At 41.8% G+C, this 19,233-nt stretch overlaps 1 non-coding gene across 1 annotated transcript; it reads left to right on the forward strand.

Annotated features, from left to right (window-relative positions):
• The first annotated feature begins 1,085 nt into the window (after nucleotides 1-1,085).
• Nucleotides 1,086-1,192, forward strand: LOC141662224 (small nucleolar RNA R71). The gene has a single exon (XR_012550347.1). It is a non-coding gene; the product is annotated as a small nucleolar RNA R71 (small nucleolar RNA).
• Nucleotides 1,193-19,233: the final 18,041 nt, after the last annotated feature.

A 19,233-nucleotide genomic window follows, 5' to 3' on the forward strand; every position in this document is an offset into this window, starting at 1 on the left:
ATCTAGCTTCACCTTCCGAGAGAGAATACCTTTCATAAACTTTGCATAACTAGGCATCTCCTCTAGAGCCTCAGCGAAAGGTATGTTGATATGAAGTTTCTTGAACACCTCCAGAAACTTCTCGAATTGCTTGTCCAGCTTTTTCTTCTGCAGCCTCTTAGGAAAAGGCGGTGGAGGATAGATCTGTTTCCCCCTGTATTACCCTCAGGCAGAGTGTGCTCAATAGTAGTCTTCCTTCATTTCACTTCTTCATCCTGCTGCTCTACTTCTTTCTCAGCTCTAGCTTTTTCAGTCAACTCTTGAGTTTGTTCGGGATTAACAACCTTTCCAAACCTCAAAGTGATTGCCTTTACCTGCTCTTTAGCTTCCTTCTTTCCTGGCACTTCAGTGTCACTAGGTAGTGTACCAGACTGACAATTTAGCAAGACATTGGCAATTTGCCCAATTTGATTTTCCAAGGTCTTGATAGAAATAGCTTGGCTCTTGCACATAAGCTTCAACTCCTCTAATTCAGATTTTTCATTAGCTGGTTACAACTGGAGTTGTTATTTCGGTGCATACTGCGGTTGCTGAAAACCAGGGGGGTTGTACTGCTTAGCTGGATACTGCTGAAAAGGCTGTTGAACCGCATTCTGAGAATTGCTCCAACTGAAATTAGGATGATTGCGGTTGTTTGGATGATAGGTGGCTGGCATAGGTTACTGCGATCGCTGGAAGTTGCTCACGAACTGAGCTGATTTATTCGAAATTGTGCACTGATCAGTCTCATAGGCACCAGCACAAAGCTCACAGACACTAGTGATTTGATTAACTCTACAATTAGCCAAAGTGTCCACCTTCATTGTCAACACCTTAATTTGGGCGCGATAGCAGTTGCTGCGTCCAACTCTAGAATTCCTGCAACTTTTCCCTGAGTCAACCTCTGGGTAGGATTCTGGTACTCATTAGCAGCCATCAGTTCAATAAGTTCATAAGCTTCATCGTAGCTCTTAGCCCACAAGGCTTCTCCTGATACTGCATCAAGCATGGGCCTAGAAGTAGGGCCCAATCCATTATAGAAACAATTGATAATCATCCAATCAGGCATGCCAAGGTGTGGGCACTTCCTTAGCATCTCCTTATATCGATCCCAAACCTCACACAGAGATTCTCCAGTTTGCTGCACGAACTGGGTAAGAGCATTCCTGATTGCTGCAGTCTTCGCCATGGGAAAAAATTTAGTGAGAAAGTTTTGAGCAAGATCTTCCCAAGTTGTGATAGACCCTGCCGGTAGAGAGTGTAACCAGCACTTAACTTTGTCCCTCAAAGAGAATGGGAAGAGTCGCAGCTTGATAGCATCTTCAGTCACACCATTGAACTTGAAAGTGTCGCAGATCTTGATGAAATCCCTGATGTGCATGTTGGGGTCTTCGATAGGAAAACCCCCAAACTGAACTGAGTTCTGTATCATCTGGATCGTGCTTGACTTGATCTCAAAAGTGTTAGCCTTGATGGCTGGTCTAATGATGTTAGACTGAATGTCATTAATCTTAGGCTTAGAATAGTCCATCAAAGCCTTCGGATTTTATGCTTGATCACCCATAGATACTACAATTGGCTCTTCAACTTTCTCTTCTCCTTCTACCTTCTTTTCTTCCTCAAAAACTTCCCTATGAACTACTACAAGTTCTTCCTCAGCTTTATCCAGTGTTCTCTTGTGAGTACGCGAACGCGTATGCATACACCCTCGCTAGATCACCTGAAATGAAACAAGGAAACAAATAAGTAACAATTTCCGAGTCAATGAACTTTAACGACCACTGATGGAAAGCACATAAACTAGTAATTAACACTGCAGTCCCCAGCAGCGGCGCCAAAAACTTGTTAGTCGCTAAACACGCGCTAATGATAAATGCAAGTATACGAGTTCGCAAGTAGTATAGAATCTTTTCTAATTCATTCCCACAGAGACTGTATTGGTTAACTATCTAAATTACGCACCTACGCAACAATGTATGGTTATTATTCAATGCTAAGACTATAACAAATTGATAATGATTATAACTAAGAATTACGCTAACTATTATCACTACGAGAATAAAATAGACTGAATTAATATATATGACAAACATGTGATTCTAACTTCATTAAGTACTTCATTCAATAGCCTTATTATTCTCAACCTTAGCATGCAATGGTGATGACACTAATCAGATAACACAAAACTGATAAACACCAACTTTCGTTACACGAGTACCATTCTACCAGACATCCACAAAAGAGATAGAGGCTAAATAGGCACCAATTATATTGAGACCCTATATGTCTATAGAATTTGACAACATAACGATTTAAGCACAAGTTATCTATCTTGATTACATAGGGCAAGTAAGATGGGTAAAATTACCTACGAATCATGCATAACAATACATGAACCTATGCTAGCATGGCAAGTTCTAAATCCTTAAATTCACTTTCGGTTTATTAAGAATTAACACACTATCTTATAAGTTTGCGACGCTCATAAGACGAATAAGCACAACCATAACTAGGATATCATGCAATCACCACACACTAAGGCATCAAATAAATTAACTAAAGAAATCCATAAATAAATCTGCTAGAACCCCACGATAACGATTAACCCATAATCGAACTCATCGCCAATGTGGGTTCCAATGAAAACATGTTATAGCAAACGTAGTCTTTATACGAATAAATAAACCAAAGTACACACATGAATATAAGTTCAAACAAACAAGAAACAAGCATCCAAATTACAACTCAAAACAAAGATTCATAAGAATAAACTAGATCGTCTTCGCCTTTGTTGAATTGTGCCAAAAGATCTCTTGTCGTCTTCCCCCTTCTTTTATATCTTCAAAACTCTGAATTATGAATTACCTATCTTAATAAATGACCTAAGTTATGTTTATATAGCAGTCCATGCACCCCAGGAGTCCAGAATTTGAATTACAAAAGAATAAGGATTTTTAATTCCTGACCCAGCGCGGTCGCGCGCTTCACCAGTGCGGGTGCGCTGACTTTCTGTTCCCTGGCGCGGCCGCACGCAACATCAACGCGGATGCGCCGACCTTCTACCAAAAAACTTTATTTTTCCTTTTTTATTCCTTGCAGCTTCGAGCCAGTCTTACAAGCTTTTATTCCAACACATCCTAAACACCATATTAGCATCAAAACAATGCTAATTCACCTGATTCATGAAGTAAAGCCTGAAATGCAAAAAAACTTGAAAACACGTTAAAACACAAATAATTTGAGTACAAATACATAAATTCAAAACTTGTTAGAGCATAAATAAGTGTCATAAATGCCACTTAAAAACTCCCTCCCTTCAAATATACAAAAAAGATCCGCGGTGGCTCAACCTTAAAATATCCTCAATAACGTTGTTATCAAAGGAATGTAGCTGTTTTTCTGTTTGATTAAACAATCGTATTGATAACTCCTGGTGGCGGGGCTACTCCTGGTGGCGGGGCTACTCCTTCAATGCCATGCCTGGATCCTTCGCCGCTGTGAAGAAGTAGCTGTGGTGGGGTTCCTACAAAACAACACTGGAAGGGGGGTTTGGGTCCCGCGGTGCCTCCGGTATGAGAGTAAGAACTCGCTTTTGGGGAAGATGAAGATAGATATAAATGCAAGGTGGCTGTGTATATATATGAGTGTAAGAGAGTGATTAACCCCAGAACCTTACCTTTTTGGACTATTTATAGCCCAATGATAGGGTTTTGGGATTAGTACCTTTGAATCGCAGCCATTGGCTCTAGGAACGGAGGACACCTGGCTGGAGTGGATGCTTTACACGTGTCAGCGCAGGACTGTCTGAGGAATATTCTCAGGATCCTCTGACACGTGCCCTGATTATTCCCATGATTGATGAGTGACAGTTGTCCCTGTCATGTGTTTGGGCAAGTTCCTCATGTGCTGGGATTTCCCAAGGTTGGGATTGCGGGATTGGGCTAGTCAGGACTGGCAGTGCCCGGGACTGGACATAGTTAGGAGCCTAGGACTAGTCCTTTCAGGAGCTATATGCAGTTAGAAGTCCCGGACTAGTCCTTGCAGGAGCTACATGTACTATCATGTGCCCCCACTCCCTTATGCAGATTTTCTGGATGGGGGATTAAGTTTGGGCTTGTTTGAAGAACATGAGCTTTTGATTTGAGGCTTTCTTGTCCCCCAGTCCGGATTGGATTGAGGTCAGCCAATCAAGACTAAGGTTAGTTGTCTTTAGGAAATTTTAAGCTTTCCTTGCCCGCCAGTCCGGATTGCGTTGAGTTCAACAATCAGGACTAATGTTGGTTGTCTTTAGAAGTATCTGAGCTTTTCTTGCCGCCCAGTCCAGATTATGTTGAGTTCAACAATCAGGACTAATGTTGGTTGACTTTAGAAGAATCTGATCTTTTTTTGCCCGCCAGTCCAGATTGCGTTGAGTTCAGCGATCAGGACTAATGTTGGTTGTCTTTAGAAGTATCTGAGCTTTTCTTGCCCGTCAGTCCGGATTGCGTTGATTTTAGCAATCAGGACTAATGTTGGTTATCTTTAGAAGTATCTGATCTTTTCTTGCCCCCCAGTCCGGATTGTGTTGAGTACAACAATTAGGACTAATGTTGGTTGTCTTTAGAAGTATCTGAGCTTTTCTTGCCCCCCAGTCCAAATTGCGTTGAGTTCTGCAATCAGGACTAATGTTGGTTCTTTTTAGAAGAATTTATGCTTTTATTCCCCTCCACTCCGGACTGGATTGAGATCAGGAGTCCGGACTTGGAAGTTGAAACGGTTGTTGGATTTCCCCCCCAATGATTTGAATTCTTACAGAAATTACTAGTTAAAAGACGTGTCGTAATAATGATGCACATTAATTTCCGTGTACACATGATCGTGATGGATGGCCAGGATTTGGCCACGTGGCTATAGACTGTTGGGATTCACCGTGCCTATAAAAGGCATTCCTCCCCCTTGCTTTTATTTTTTACCTCTTCTCTTCTCGCTTTTGCTCTCTTCTTTTTCTCTGAAGCTTTTTGGGCATTTGTTCACAGGAGAACTCGAGGTTTTCTATTTGTTGTTCGGTCATCCCCAAACTCTCCATATTCTTTACACCTGTAAGTTTCTTCTGCTTTCTTGTATTCGTTTTGCATATGCTTCGAAATCCTATTACTTGCTTTGGTTTTATTTTTTTTTATTTCGTATGGTTCTTATGTTCATAGCTATGAATATGTTTATGAGTATGTATGTATATGTTTTCGGGCATAATTTGGTGTTTTGATTTCGGGTAATCATGTTTCTGGGATTAGGGTTTTTTAGTTGAGTCCGGATTTGATTGCTGAGTTCGGACTTGTAGAATTTTTATTTTTTTGTGGTTTGGGTCATGACCAAGATGTAATTTTTACGGTTTTGTAGTCCGGACTTTTTGCTGGCTGTTATTCTGTTTGTGTGTTTCTATTGGCTTTTGAGCTTCGGGTCTCCAGACTGTTTGCTTTTAACTTTATATAAAATTGGAAATAGGGTAGTTCGGACCATGTAGTTTTAAAGACTAATAAACTGTAGGGATTTAGGCTAACCTTTATCACTTGTTTTAGGTTTATGGTCCGGACTAAAGCTCATGCAAAGGCTTACATCTCCTGGTATCCGGGGCCGTCGGGTTCAGATTTAGACTCATCTAGTGACTCCGAGCACATTGATATGGGGAAGAAGGCGTCTACCTCGGATGCCAACGCTATCACTAAACTGAAATGTAGGTAGAATATCTTCTAGGAAAGTGCCTTGTACACCGGAAGGGTTGTGGGTGGATATACCGAGTTATGTCATCACCAAGAGCGATGGAATATAAAATAGTTGGTATTATAGGAGTATCCGGTCCGGCTATGCCAGGAAACCAAATGCTGGTCCGGGGCCGTATGACCGTGAGGAGTTTGATCAAAGGTTTGCGGGTAGCATTGTGGCCAAGGAGACTTATAAGCTAAAGGATGAATACGCCGCCTTGGATCACGCGGCGCATGATCCATCAGTCCGGGCTGTATTTCAGTTGGACCACCGGATTCAGTGGAGGTGGCCAGAGCCGGGTGAGCGGATCTATCATAGACCGGATGATGGTTTCGTTCCGGTGTGGTTGGAGCATTTGCGCTCCGGATGGAACCCACACTGTCACCTCTTCTTGAAGCATTAATGTATATATGAGTATCAAATATCTCTGATGCATATCACTCCCAACGGGTTCAAGTGGATGGCTTGGTTCATTGCTTGCTGCAACCAGTTCAAGGTGCAACCTACGTTCAAGTTGTGGCACCATATTTTTAGTTTGGTGAAGTCTAGTCAGGCGCCACTGTATGTGCTTCGATTTCGGGCTGCGCAGTGTGGCTATGGTTCTTCTTATAGGATGGTGATTCAGCAGTCGTCCCTGAAGCACTGGAATGGAGAGATTATTATGCTGAGGGGATTGGACTTGAAGTATCTGCCCCATATTGCTCATGAGGGAGTCTGGACTAGGTTTCCGCGTGCTACTCTCCGGGGTGATGCAATTCGGATGGTTGTCACTTTTTGTGAATGTTTGGGTATTCAGATGACCCGCGACACTATCATGATTTATGGGACTATGCATCGGTTAGGGTGTAAGATTTTTGTTTTGGTCCGGATCGCTCATTGTTTATGTTCTGCTTTTTATCGTGTAGTTCTTGTAAAGTACTTGTTCTAACTTGTGTTTTATTTTGCTCTTTCGTAGGTCTGCCCCATTTCAATCCGGACATGTCATCTTCTGCTTACAGTGATGCATTGAAAGGGCTGGGAACTGCTTTCAAACTTCCTTGGAAAGCTTCTGTTGGGGGCTCCGGATCTAATCCTCCCCCGGAGGAAGGGTCACAGAGCAATGCTGTTTCTAGGCTGGAGTCCGATGCGAATGAAAAGGCTCCGGAGCAGAATGTTGAGGTTGACTTCGGTGATGATTTTGAGAACCTTGAGGAGCTTGAGCCTCTTGAGAGGTTCCGGAAGTTGAGATTGGCCAGAGGAAGAAGAGGCTCCGGAGTTCTGGGACGAAGCCTCCCCGGGCTCATAATATCTTTGTTGGCGGTGAGTACGGAGCGGACAAGGGGAAGGGTGTAGTGGAAGAACAGCCGGAGAGATCTGGTCCGGGGCTTGAGCTGAAAGTTGCACACTTTATGGCTAAGATACCTTCTCCGGAGGAGTGGAAGGAGATGAACCAATCCGGATTCGATGCTACGATGAAGGAGTGTACTCGTATCTGGGGCTAGGTATCGAACATTTCTTTGACTTCTGTTTATCTTCTATCTTTGCCTTGTTAATTTTTCTGATGTTTGTAAAAAAATTCTTTGTAGCTTGGTGGGTATATGGCCGGGGCTGCTTCCCTTGCGTATAATGATTTGAAGAATGCCTGAACTTCTATTGCTGATAAGAACACTGAGATTGGGGAGCTTATGGATCAGATCATTGTCAAAGATACATCTCTCTCCGGTCTGAATAAGCATCTCATCGAGGTTACAACCCAGGCTGAGAATGCTGAGAAGGAGGCTGCGGATTTAAAGTCTGATCAAGCTGAACTTTGGAAGCAGCTTTCTTCTGTGAGGCCGAAGTAAGAGGTTATTGAGGCGTATAAGAAGTCTGAGGAGTATGATAGGGCCATTGTGAATGCCGGTGCTCCGGAGATTGGTCGCTGCTGGGTCATTACTGAGAGACTAATCAATACTAATCCGGAGGCGAATTGGATAGTTTTATTGAAGAATTCATTAAGGCCAAGCAGAACATTGAAGCTGGACTCGGTGATCCGGAGCCCTTCGATGGTCCTTGCTCCAGTTTCTTTCTGCCAAATGCTCCGGAATTGTAGACTTATTCTAAATTATGATTTGCCGGTGTTTAAGACTTTTAATGATTTGTGGTTGTAATATTTATACTCAGCTCCGGGCTAAGTTTAGTCCGGTTAACTTTTTAAATGATTGCTTTTATTTTCTATTATTGAGCTTTGTTACTGTTGTTTGTTCTTGCCTTAGAAATTTTCTAAGTTAATGATGTTTGCTCTAGTCTAGACTCATATTTGGTCCGGATTAACAGGTGCTTATTTAGCTAGAAAATTAATTCTAAGTAAATATGGATGCTCTAGTCCTAACCAGTGATTTTTCCGGACTAGTTATGGGTTTTTCACTTAGAAAATTAATTCTAAGTAAATATTTTTGCTCTAGTCCTGACTACTATTTTATTCTGCCTAGTGGTGGCTTCTTTACTTAGAAAATTAATTCTAAGTAAATATGGGTGCTCTAGTCCAGACTCATAGCTTGTCCAAACTAGTGGTTGCTTAGTTTTACTTAGAACATAATTCTAAGTAAATATGGGTGCTCTAGTCCAGACTCATAGCTTGTCCGGACTAGTGGTGGCTTCTTTTCTTAGAAAAGTATTTCTAAGTAAATATGGTTGCTCTAATCCTGACTACTATTTTATCCGGACTAGTAGTGGATTCTTTACTTAGAAAATTAATTCTAAGTAAATATGGGTGCTCTAGTCCAAACTCATAGCTTGTCCAGACTAGTGGTTGCTTAGTTTTACTTAAAACATGATTTTAAGTAAATATGGGTGCTCTAGTCCAGACTCATAGCTTGTCCGGACTAGTGGTGGCTTCTTTACTTAGAAAATTATTTCTAAGTAAATATGGTTGCTCTAGTCCTGACTTATATCGTGTCCGAACTAGTGGTGGCTCCTTAGAAATTTAATTCTAAATGAATATGGTTGCTCTAGTCTTGACTAGTATGTTGTCCGGACTAGTGGATAGTTTTGATAAATGTGAAGAGAAAATGCTTTTCATTAATCATTCATACAAAATATAAAGAAAAACAAATTGGTTGCTTGCCATATTGGCTACAAGATGTTGGTTGATTTGTTTGTTTTTTCCTATTGGTAGAATTTCCTTAGTCTTAGTCCATGCCAAGTATTTGAGACCTCTGAGCCATCCATGTTCAGGAGTTTGTAGGTTTCTAGCCTTAGGACTTCTTTGACCTTGTATGGTCCTTCCTATTTGGGCATTAGCTTTCCAGTGTTTGTAGAATCTGATGCTTCTGTGTCTCGAAGAACTAAGTCTCCCACTTGGAGGTTTTTGACTCTGGACTTCTTACTGAAGTGCTCTCTGGTCTTCTCCTTATATCTTTCGATCCTTTCTAGAGCTTGGTCCCGGACCTCATCAATTAGCTCCATCTTTGTTCTGAGTCCTTCGTTGGCTTCTTCATCAAAGTTTATTGCTATATGAGAAGGAGATCCCACCTCAATAGGAAGAATTGCTTCTGTTTCATAAGCTAGTTTGAATGGAGTTTCTCTGGTGCTTGTCCTGGGGCTTATCCTGTAGGACCATAGTTCACTTGGCAGTTCTTCTGGCCATTTGCTTTTGCTCTCTTTGAGTCTCTTTTCAATACCTCGGAGCAGGATTCTGTTGGTGACTTCTACTTGCCCGTTTCCCTGGGGATATGCTACTGATGATTTTTTGGGCTTGATCCCGCGCTCCCGAAGGTAGGACTCGAATTCTGATCCGATGTACTGTGGTCCGTTATCTGATACTAGGACTCGTGGAATCCCGAACCTCATCAAAATGTTGTACATAAACTTTATGCAGTCTTGCTGGTTAATGGTCCTCATTGCTTTTGCTTCAACCCATTTGGTCATGTAATCAATTGAGACTAACAAGTACTTGAGATATTCTTTGGCCCGGGGAAAGAGTCCCATAATATCAATACCCCAGATAGCAAAGGGGATAGGTGATAGGACTGAGGAAGGTAGGACTGGGCTGATCCGGGACACATTGCTGAAGAGCTGGCATTCCTTACATTTCTTCACGAACTTTATTGCATCCTGGTGGATAGTTGGCCAGTAGTAGCCTTGTCTTATGATCTTATGAGCTAGGGCCTTTGCGGACATGTGATCTCCACATATCCCTTTATGCACTTCTGCCAAACAATACTTTGCTTCTTCTGGGTCGATACATTTCAGGATAGGAGTTGAGAAAGTCCTGTGGTAGAGTAGTCCTTCTTCGAGGAAGAACTTGGATGCTTTTTCTTTCAATCTTTGGGCTTTTCCTTTGTCTTCTGGGAGCTCCCCTTTCTCCAAGTAGTTGATGAAGGGAGTCATCCAGTTCTGGTTGCTTTCGATCTCCAATATCTCTCCGGAATTAATAGATGGTTTGTGGAGTTCTTCAAAGTAAACTGAGCAGTCCAGATCTGATGAGTTTCAGACTAATTTAGATAGAATATCCGCTTTTTCATTTTCTTCTCAACATATCTGAAGGACTTAATGCTTTGGGTTTGAGGCTAAGTAACTTTGAACCAGTGCTTGGTATTTGTCCAGAATAGGGTCCTTTTCTATGTATTCTCCATTTGTTTGTTTGACCACTATCTGGGAGTCACTGTAGATTTTTAAGTCCTAGACCCTGGAGAGCTTTAGTCCTGCAATCATTGCCTCATATTCTGCCTGATTGTTTGTTGTGGGGAAACCGAAAGATATAGCTTTTTGAATGGTAAAGCCTTCAGGATTTTTCAGTATGAGTCCGGCTCTTGAGCTTTCGCTTGTTGAAGAACCATCTACTTTCAAGGTCCAGGCTCCCGGAATTGCATCTTGTTCTGTCTATGGATCCATGTTCGTTGGTTCCGGTTCTTCTTCTGGGAAGTTACATTCGATTATGAAATCTGCAAGTGCTTGAGCTTTAATGGTAGTCTTGGGAATGAAGCTTAAATTGAACTGGCTCAACTCCACAGCCCAATTGACAAGTCTTCCCGAGACATCTGGCTTATGAATTATCTTCCTTAAAGGCTGATTTGTGACCACTCTGATTTCTCTTCCCTGTAAGCAGTGCCTGGGCTTTCTTGAAGTTGTGACTAAGGCGAAGGCAAACTTCTCTTCCCTGATTAGGGCAACTCCTACTGCTTGTGTTCCTGCTGATAAGTATAAGTAGAGAGGCTCTCCTGGTTGAGCTTTAGTTAGGATCGGTGGTTGAGAGAGTTAGGACTTGATTTCCTCAAATGCACTTTGGAACTCCGGACTCTAGTTCAACTCTTTCTTGTTGGTTGCTCCTTTGAGTAAGTCGAAGAATGGTAAGCACCTCTCTGCTAGCTTTGAGACAAATCTTCTGAGTGATGCTAGGGAACCAGCTAGCTTCTGCACATCCTTTTGGGTCCTGGGATCCCTCATCTCCTGGATTGCTTTTATCTTCTCCGGATTAGCTTCTATTCCTCTGTTGCTGATCATGAATCCTAAGAACTTGCCTGCTCCTACTCTGAAGGTGCACTTCTCCAGATTCTATTTAAGTTGGTTCTTCCTCAGGTTGTCAAAGCACTCCTTCAGATCTTCCACATGTCATGGTATTGTTGTTGATTTGGAAATCATATCGTCGACATAGCACTCCAAGTTTCTCCTGATTTGGGACTTGAATATCTTGTTCAAGGCTCTTGGTAAGTGGATCCTGCGCTTGTCAGTCCGAAGGGCAGCACCACATAAGTATAGACTGCTCTGTGAGTTATGAATGCTGTCTTAGGTATGTCCTTCGGGTTCATCTTGATCTGGTTGTATCTGGAAAAGGTGTCCATGAAACTTAGCATGATGTGTTCGGAGGTGGCATCTATTAATTGATTAATATTGGGTAGAGGGTATGGGTCCTTTGGGCATGCATCATTCAGTTCAGTGTAGTCCACACACATTCTCCATTTGTCGTTGGACTTATTCACCATAACAACATTAGCTAGCCACTCCGGGTATTTGATTTCTTTGATGATTCCTGTATTGAGTAGCTTTTCCACTTCTTTGTCTATGGATTTTTGCCTCTCCGGGGCGAAAATCCTTCTCTTCTGTTTGACTGGTTTTCTGTTGGGGCTGACATCCAAACTGTGTATTGCTATTGTCTCGTGTAGTCTGGGCATGTCCTTTGGACTCTAGGCAAAAACGTCTTTGTACTCCCGGAGCAAGGACATTAGTCTTTCTTTGAAGGACTCCTCGAGTCCAGACCCAACTTTCACCTTCTTGTTAGGACTGCTTTCATCAATCTGGACTTCTTCTGTTTCGACTGCAGCTTTGATTTTTGCTTGTTCTTTGTTTGAAACCATTTAATAAATTCGGGCCTCAGAGTTTTTCTTTAGGTAGAAGTTCACCTGTTCTGTTTCTTTTGCTTTGGTTGCTTGCATGGTAGGACTAGCTTGGTCTAGGACTTGATTTCCTTGTCGACTACCATGACTTGGTTGCTTGCCGATCCTTGCGGACTTGGTATCTTTGCTTCTTGGTTCAGACTTGATTCAATGAGTTGTACTTTTTTTGTTGTTTCTTCCCTTGGCCAGGGTCGATGCTTATTGATGCTTTGTTATTTGCGAAGGACCGTGGCTTTCCTTTTATTGTCCTGGTGGATTTATGATAAGTGGCATTTTATACCACTTAGAACGTCTTATAATAGCTTGAATTGGTGTCTTGAAATCAAGTATTTTATGTAGTTGATGCATTTTTCTAGTGTTTGTGCATTTCAGGGTATTAATTATATTTCAGGAGAGATTTCATCAATAATAAGCCTTAGCATGTGTTTAGCATTGCAAGTGGGAAGATAGGAGCAGATTATAGCGAAGAAATGGGAGAAAAATAGATCAGTTTCCAGTAGGGGGCTGAGCGCCCGCTCAGCTCTGCTGAGCGACCGCTCAGGAAGCTGAGCGCCCGCTCAGGAATGCTGAGCGGCCGCGCAGGATCGGATTTTCAGAATTAATATTTTAGACTCCTATTTCTGTTTGACTTCCAACTTCTAAGTGAGCTGGGCTTTATAGGACTCCTATATAAGTAGATTTCAGAGATGTTTCACAAAGTTTGGATCGTAGTATTAATCGACGAGTGAGGAGATAAGGAAGAAGACCGTTTTAGCACACCGCAACGAAGAGGACGCATATTTTCTTGTGATTCTTTATTTCGTTGTATTGTTGGATGCTAGTTTTCTTTACTTTGAACCTATTTACTCTTGTGACGTACTCTGGTTTAATATAAGTAATTTTAGTTATTATTCTCGCTTGTTATTATCATGTTTTCATATGAACCCATGATGACGATGAATGCTATCATGGGCTAATCATGATCATGGGGTCGTAGTGGATTTACTATGGAATTCTTTAGTTAGTTGTTTAATACCTTAGTGTGTGATGATTGTATGATATCTAGTATTGGTTGTGCGTATTCATCTTATGTGCGTCGCGAACATATAGGGTGTTAATCTCTTGTGAAGCGACGGTGGATCTTGAGATTTAGAACTTGCCATGCTAACATAGGTTCATGTACGAGTATGCATGATTAGTGGGTAACTCTAACCATTTTATTCGCCCTGTGTAATCAAAAGGAATAACTTGTGCTTAAATCGTTATGTTGTCAATTTCTGTAGACATATAGGGACTCAACATAATTGATGCCTATTCAACTTCTATCTTAATTGTGGATGCTTGGTAGAATGGTATTAGTACAATGAAAGTTGGCTTTTATCAGTTTCGTGTTATTCGATTAATATCATCACTGTTGCATGCTAAGGGTAATAACAATAGCTGTTGAAGGAAGTAGTAATGAAGTTGTGATCTCATGAGTGTTTTAATATTGTTAATTCAAGTTTTAATTAAGTGCTTAATCCTCATAGTTAATTGTAGTCAATAATTAGTTAATTAAATCTAAGTGTTATTGTCTTAACACTGAAAAGTAATCATACATTGGTGAGTAAGTTTAATTGAACATAATTAGTCTGAGTCTCTGTGGGAACGAAATAGAAAGTATTCTATATTACTTGCGAACGCGTATACTTGCGTGTGTATTTTAGCGCGTGTTTTCGCCCTAACAAATTTTTGGCGCCGCTGCCGGGGACTCGGCATATTTTTTTAGTTTATGTACTTACCATCATTGGTCATTATGACTCAGTGATTAAGACGTGTTACTTATTGTTTCCGGTTGTGTTTCAGGTACTTTAGCGAGCGTTTATGCAAACTAATTCTCGTACTCGCAAGAGGATTTTAGATACGGCTGAGGAGACAGACGAAGTTCTTGATATTCTGGAGAAGATAGATTTTGAAGATTCGGATTCAGGAAGTGAGCAGAAAAGAGCCAGTAATCATGGGTGATCGTATAGTTCCGGCAGATCCAGCTCTTATGGACTTTTCTCGGCCCAAAATTGATGACATTCAGTCTAGCATCATGCACCCGGGTATTGAGGCCAATATCTTTGAAATCAAGTCGGGCACTATTCAGATGGTGCAGAATTCTATTTCTTTCGGAGGTGCTGCGACTGAAGACCCCAACATGCACATAAGGAATTTTGTCGAGATCTGCAGTACTTTCAAATATAATGGTGTGACTGATGAGGCTATCAAGCTGAGGCTTTTCCCATTCTCTCTGAGGGATAAAGCTAAGGACTGGTTACATTCTGAACTAGCTAGGTCTATCACTACTTGGCAAGATCTTGCGCAAAAGTTTCTGGTTAAGTTTTATCCAATGGCGAAGACTGCGCCTATGAGGAGTGCTCTTACTCAGTTTGCGCAACAACCTACAAAATCTATGTGTGAAGCTTGGGAGTGCTATAAGGAGATGTTGAGAAAGTGTCCACATCATGGAATGCCTGATTGGATGGTGATCACTGGTTTCTATAATGGTTTGTTGGCCCAATCTCGGCCCATGCTCGATGCAGCAGCTGGAGGCGCCTTATGGGCCAAAACTATACTGAGGCTTATAATCTTATTGAGACTATGGCTGCAAATGAGCATCAAAACCCAACTCAAAGGATGATGCCTGGGAAGGTAGCAGGTATTCTGGAAGTCGATGCAGCTATAGCTATTGCAGCGCAGCTCCAAGCGCTGTCTATGAAGGTCGACTCTCTAGCCACCTATGGGGTCAATCAGATAGCTATGGTTTGTGAGCTTTGCGCAGGTTCTCATGCTACGGATCAGTGTTCTCTTGTTAATGAATCTGTTCAGTATGTGAACAATTATCCTCAACAAGGAGGTGTAGCTCCACCCTCTAGTGCTGGTTTTGAGGAACTTAAGCTGTTGTGCAAAAGTCAGGCGGTTTCTATCAAGACATTGGAAAATGAAATCGGTCAAATAGCCAATGCAGTGATCAATCGTCAACCTGGCATACTTCCCAGTGATACTGAAGTGCCAGGCAGGAAGGAAGCTAAAGAGCAAGTCAAGGCTATTACCTTAAGCTCTGGAAAAGTTGCTGATGCTGAAAAAGCAAAAGAAGGAGAAGCTGAAGCTGGTGATGAAGAAGCTAAGCAAAAGGAGAAAGCGGTGGAACCAAGGAAGATTACTGTTGAACACACTCTGCCTGAGGGTAATACAGGGGAGAAATAGCTCTACCCTCCACCACCTTTCCCTAAGAGATTGCAACAACAAAAGCTGGATAAGCAGTTCGGTAAGTTTCTGGAGGTGTTTAAGAAACTTCACATCAATATACCTTTCGCTGAGGCTCTGGAGCAAATGCCTAGTTATGCGAAATTTATGAAGAGTATTCTTTCAAGGAAGGTGAAACTGGATGACCTTGAGACCGTTGCTCTAACGGAAGAATGCAGTGCTGTGCTGCAATAAAAGTTACCTCTAAAGCTTAAAGATCCAGGTAGCTTCACCATTCCTTACACCATTGGCAAGTTATCTTTTGACAAATGCCTTTGTGATTTGGGAGCAAGCATCAATCTGATGCCGTTGTCGATCTTTAAAAAGTTGAATTTGCCTGATCCAAAACCCACCTACATGTCTCTACAATTGGCTGATCGTTCTATTACATACCCACGAGGCATTGTGGAGGATGTGCTAGTAATGGTGGATAAACTCTTCTTTCCTGTAGACTTTGTTATTCTGGATTTCGAGGAAGATAAGAAGATTCCCATAATCTTGGGAAGACCTTTCTTGGCTACAGGCCGTACCTTGATAGATGTGCAGAAAGGTGAACTTACAATACGGGTGCAGGATCAGGATGTGACATTCAATGTATTCAAAGCAATGAAATTCCCTACAGAAGATGAGGAGTGCTTAAAAGTGGACTTGATTGATTCTTCGGTTACTTCAGAACTTGTTCATATGCTAATGTCTGATGCATTAGAGAAGGCCTTAGTGGGGGATTTTGACAGTGATGATGAGGATGGCAATGAGCAACTACAATATCTAAATGCTTCTCCCCGGAGGCGAAGGCTAGACATGCCATTTGAATCTCTTGGTACTTCTGACCTCAAAAATGCTGAAGGAAAGCTCAAACCATCTATTGAGGAAGCACCTATCTTGGAGCTTAAACCATTGCCTGAACACTTGAGGTATGCTTTTTTAGGTGATGCATCTACTTTACTTGTTATTATTGCATCTGACCTTTCAGGTAGTGAGGAGGACAAGCTCTTAAGGATCTTGAGAGAATTCAAATCGGCTATCGGATGGACTATAGAAGACATCAAAGGGATCAGCCCTTCATACTGCATGCATAAGATTCTGCTAGAAGAGGGTAGTAAGCCGACTGTTGAGCAACACCGCAGACTTAATCCTATCATGAAAGAAGTGGTGAAGAAAGAAATTATGAAGTGGCTAGATGCAGGAATCATTTATCCTATTTCTGACAGTTCTTGGGTGAGCCCCGTGCAATGTGTACCTAAAAAAGGAGGTATCACTGTGGTAGAAAATGAGAAGAACGAGCTCATCCCCACTCGAACAGTCACAGGATGGAGGGTATGTATTGACTACAGAAAGTTGAACAAGGCCACGAGGAAAGATCACTTCCCTCTTTCGTTTGTTGATCAGATGCTTGACAGGTTGGCCGGTCATGAGTATTATTGTCTTCTGGATGGCTATTCAGGGTATAATCAGATTTGTATTGCACCAGAGGATCAAGAAAAGACTACCTTCACTTGTCCATTTGGCACATTTGATTTTCGCAGAGTTTCGTTTGGGTTATGTGGCGCACCGGCCACTTTTCAGAGATGTATGATGGCTATATTCTCTGACATGATTGGAAATAATGTCGAGGTCTTCATGGACGACTTCTCCGTCTTTGGACATTCGTATGATGAATGTTTGAATAATCTTAGTGCAGTACTCAAAAGGTGTGTGGAAACTAATTTGGTGCTCAATTGGGAAAAATGTCATTTTATGGTGCATGAAGGCATTATTCTTGGGCATAAGGTCTCTAGCAAGGGTCTTGAGGTGGACAAAGCCAAGATGGGAGTCATTGAAAATCTTCCACCACCTATTTCTGTGAAAGGAATCCGTAGTTTTCTTGGTCATGCGGGTTTTTATCGGCGTTTCATCAAGGACTTTTCGAAGATATCTAAGCCGTTGTGCAACTTGCTTGAGAAGGATGTGCCTTTTAAATTTGATGATGACTGCTTGATGGCATTCGAGACTCTCAAGAAGAGTTTGATAACTGCACCAGTTATTACAGCACCTGATTGGACAGAGCCTTTTGAGATGATGTGCGATGCGAGTGATTATGCGGTGGGCACAGTTCTTGGGCAGTGCAAGAATAATCTCTTTCATGTGGTTTACTATGCTAGCAAGACCTTAAATGGGGCCCAAATGAACTAAACCACTACTGAGAAGGAGCTCTTGGCTATCGTCTTTGGTTTCAAAAAATTTCGATCTTATTTGCTTGGGACAAAGGTGATAGTGTTCACGGATCATGCGGCCATTCTCTATTTGGTTTCCAAGAAGGATTCGAAGCCGAGACTCATTCGTTGGGTGCTCTTGCTACAGGAATTTGAGTTAGAGATCAAGGATCGGAAAGGTACTGAGAATCAAGTAGCTGACCATCTCTCTACATTGGAGAATCCTGAGTTTACTTCACATGATAAGACATTGATCAACGAATCTTTTCCGGATGAGCAGTTGTTCGCAATTCAGGAGGAAGAGCCATGGTTCACATATATTGTGAATTATCTTATAAGCAATATAATGCCTCATAATTTGACCACAGCTCAAAAGAAGAAGTTTCTGCATGAGGTGAAGTGGTATATGTGGGATGAACCGTATTTGTTTAGACAGGGAGCTGACCAGATCATCAGGAGATGTATCCCATTCTGTGAGACGGAGGGGATATTACGAGAATGCCACTCCACAGTTTATGGTGGACATTATGGTGGCGAGAAGATGGCAGCTCGTATTTTGCAAGCAGGTTTTTTCTGGCCTACTTTGTTTAAGGATGCTCATCAGTTCGTTCTAAGGTGTGATCGTTGCCAAAGAGTGGGAAATCTTACGAGAAAGGATGAAATGCCGTTAAATGTGATGCTTGAAGTCGAGGTCTTTGATGTTTGGGGAATCGATTTCATGGGGCCTTTTGTCTCGTCCTTCAGTACATCTTGCTGGCAATCGATTATGTCTCGAAATGGGTAGAAGTCAAAGCTCTACCGATGAATGATACAAAGGCAGTGTTGAATTTTCTTCATAAGCAGATTTTCACAAGGTTTTGAATGCCACGAGTAATCATAAGTGATGAAGGGTCGCATTTCTGCAACCGTAAGTTTACTTCTATGATGCAACGCTACAATGTGAATTATCGTGTTGCTATTGCCTATCATCCGCAAATGAATGGTCAAGCGGAAGTGTCTAACATAGAAATCAAGCGCATTTTAGAGAAGGTTGTTTGTCCGTCAAGGAAGGATTGGTCTTTAAAGCTCGATGAAGCTGTTTGGGTTTATAGAACAGCATATAACACTCCACTTGGGATGTCCCCGTTTTAACTTGTGTATGGTAAGGGATGTCATTTACCTGCAGAGCTTGAGCACAAGGCCTATTGGGCGTTGAAGAAGTTAAACCTGGATCTAGATGCAGCTGGAAAGAAGCGAATGCTTCAGCTTAATGAACTTGATGAATTTTGACTCCAAGCGTACGAGAACAACAAAATGTACAAGGAAAAAGTGAAAATGTGGCACGACAGGAAGCTTTATCCTAAGTTATTTGTGCCGGGACAACAAGTTCTTTTATTCAACTCTCATCTCCGACTTTTTCCTGGGAAGTTGAAATCAAGGTGGTCTGGACCTTTTATTGTCAAAACTGTGTTTCCACATGGAGCGGTGGAGATTTTTGAGAATGATCCGGACCAAGCATTCAAGGTTAATGGTCAGCGTTTGAAGCATTATTATGGGGACACGGCAAACTGGAAGTGGTTAGTGCCGTTTTATTGTCAACTTGAGTAAGGTACGCTACGTCAAGCTAATGACGAAAAAGAAGCGCTTCTTGGGAGGCAACCCATGATTTGTTGTTACAGGAACCCTTAGAAGTTAGTAACCTA

Source organism: Apium graveolens, chromosome 5 (assembly GCF_009905375.1).
Source record: "Apium graveolens cultivar Ventura chromosome 5, ASM990537v1, whole genome shotgun sequence".
Taxonomy (NCBI): domain Eukaryota; kingdom Viridiplantae; phylum Streptophyta; class Magnoliopsida; order Apiales; family Apiaceae; genus Apium; species Apium graveolens.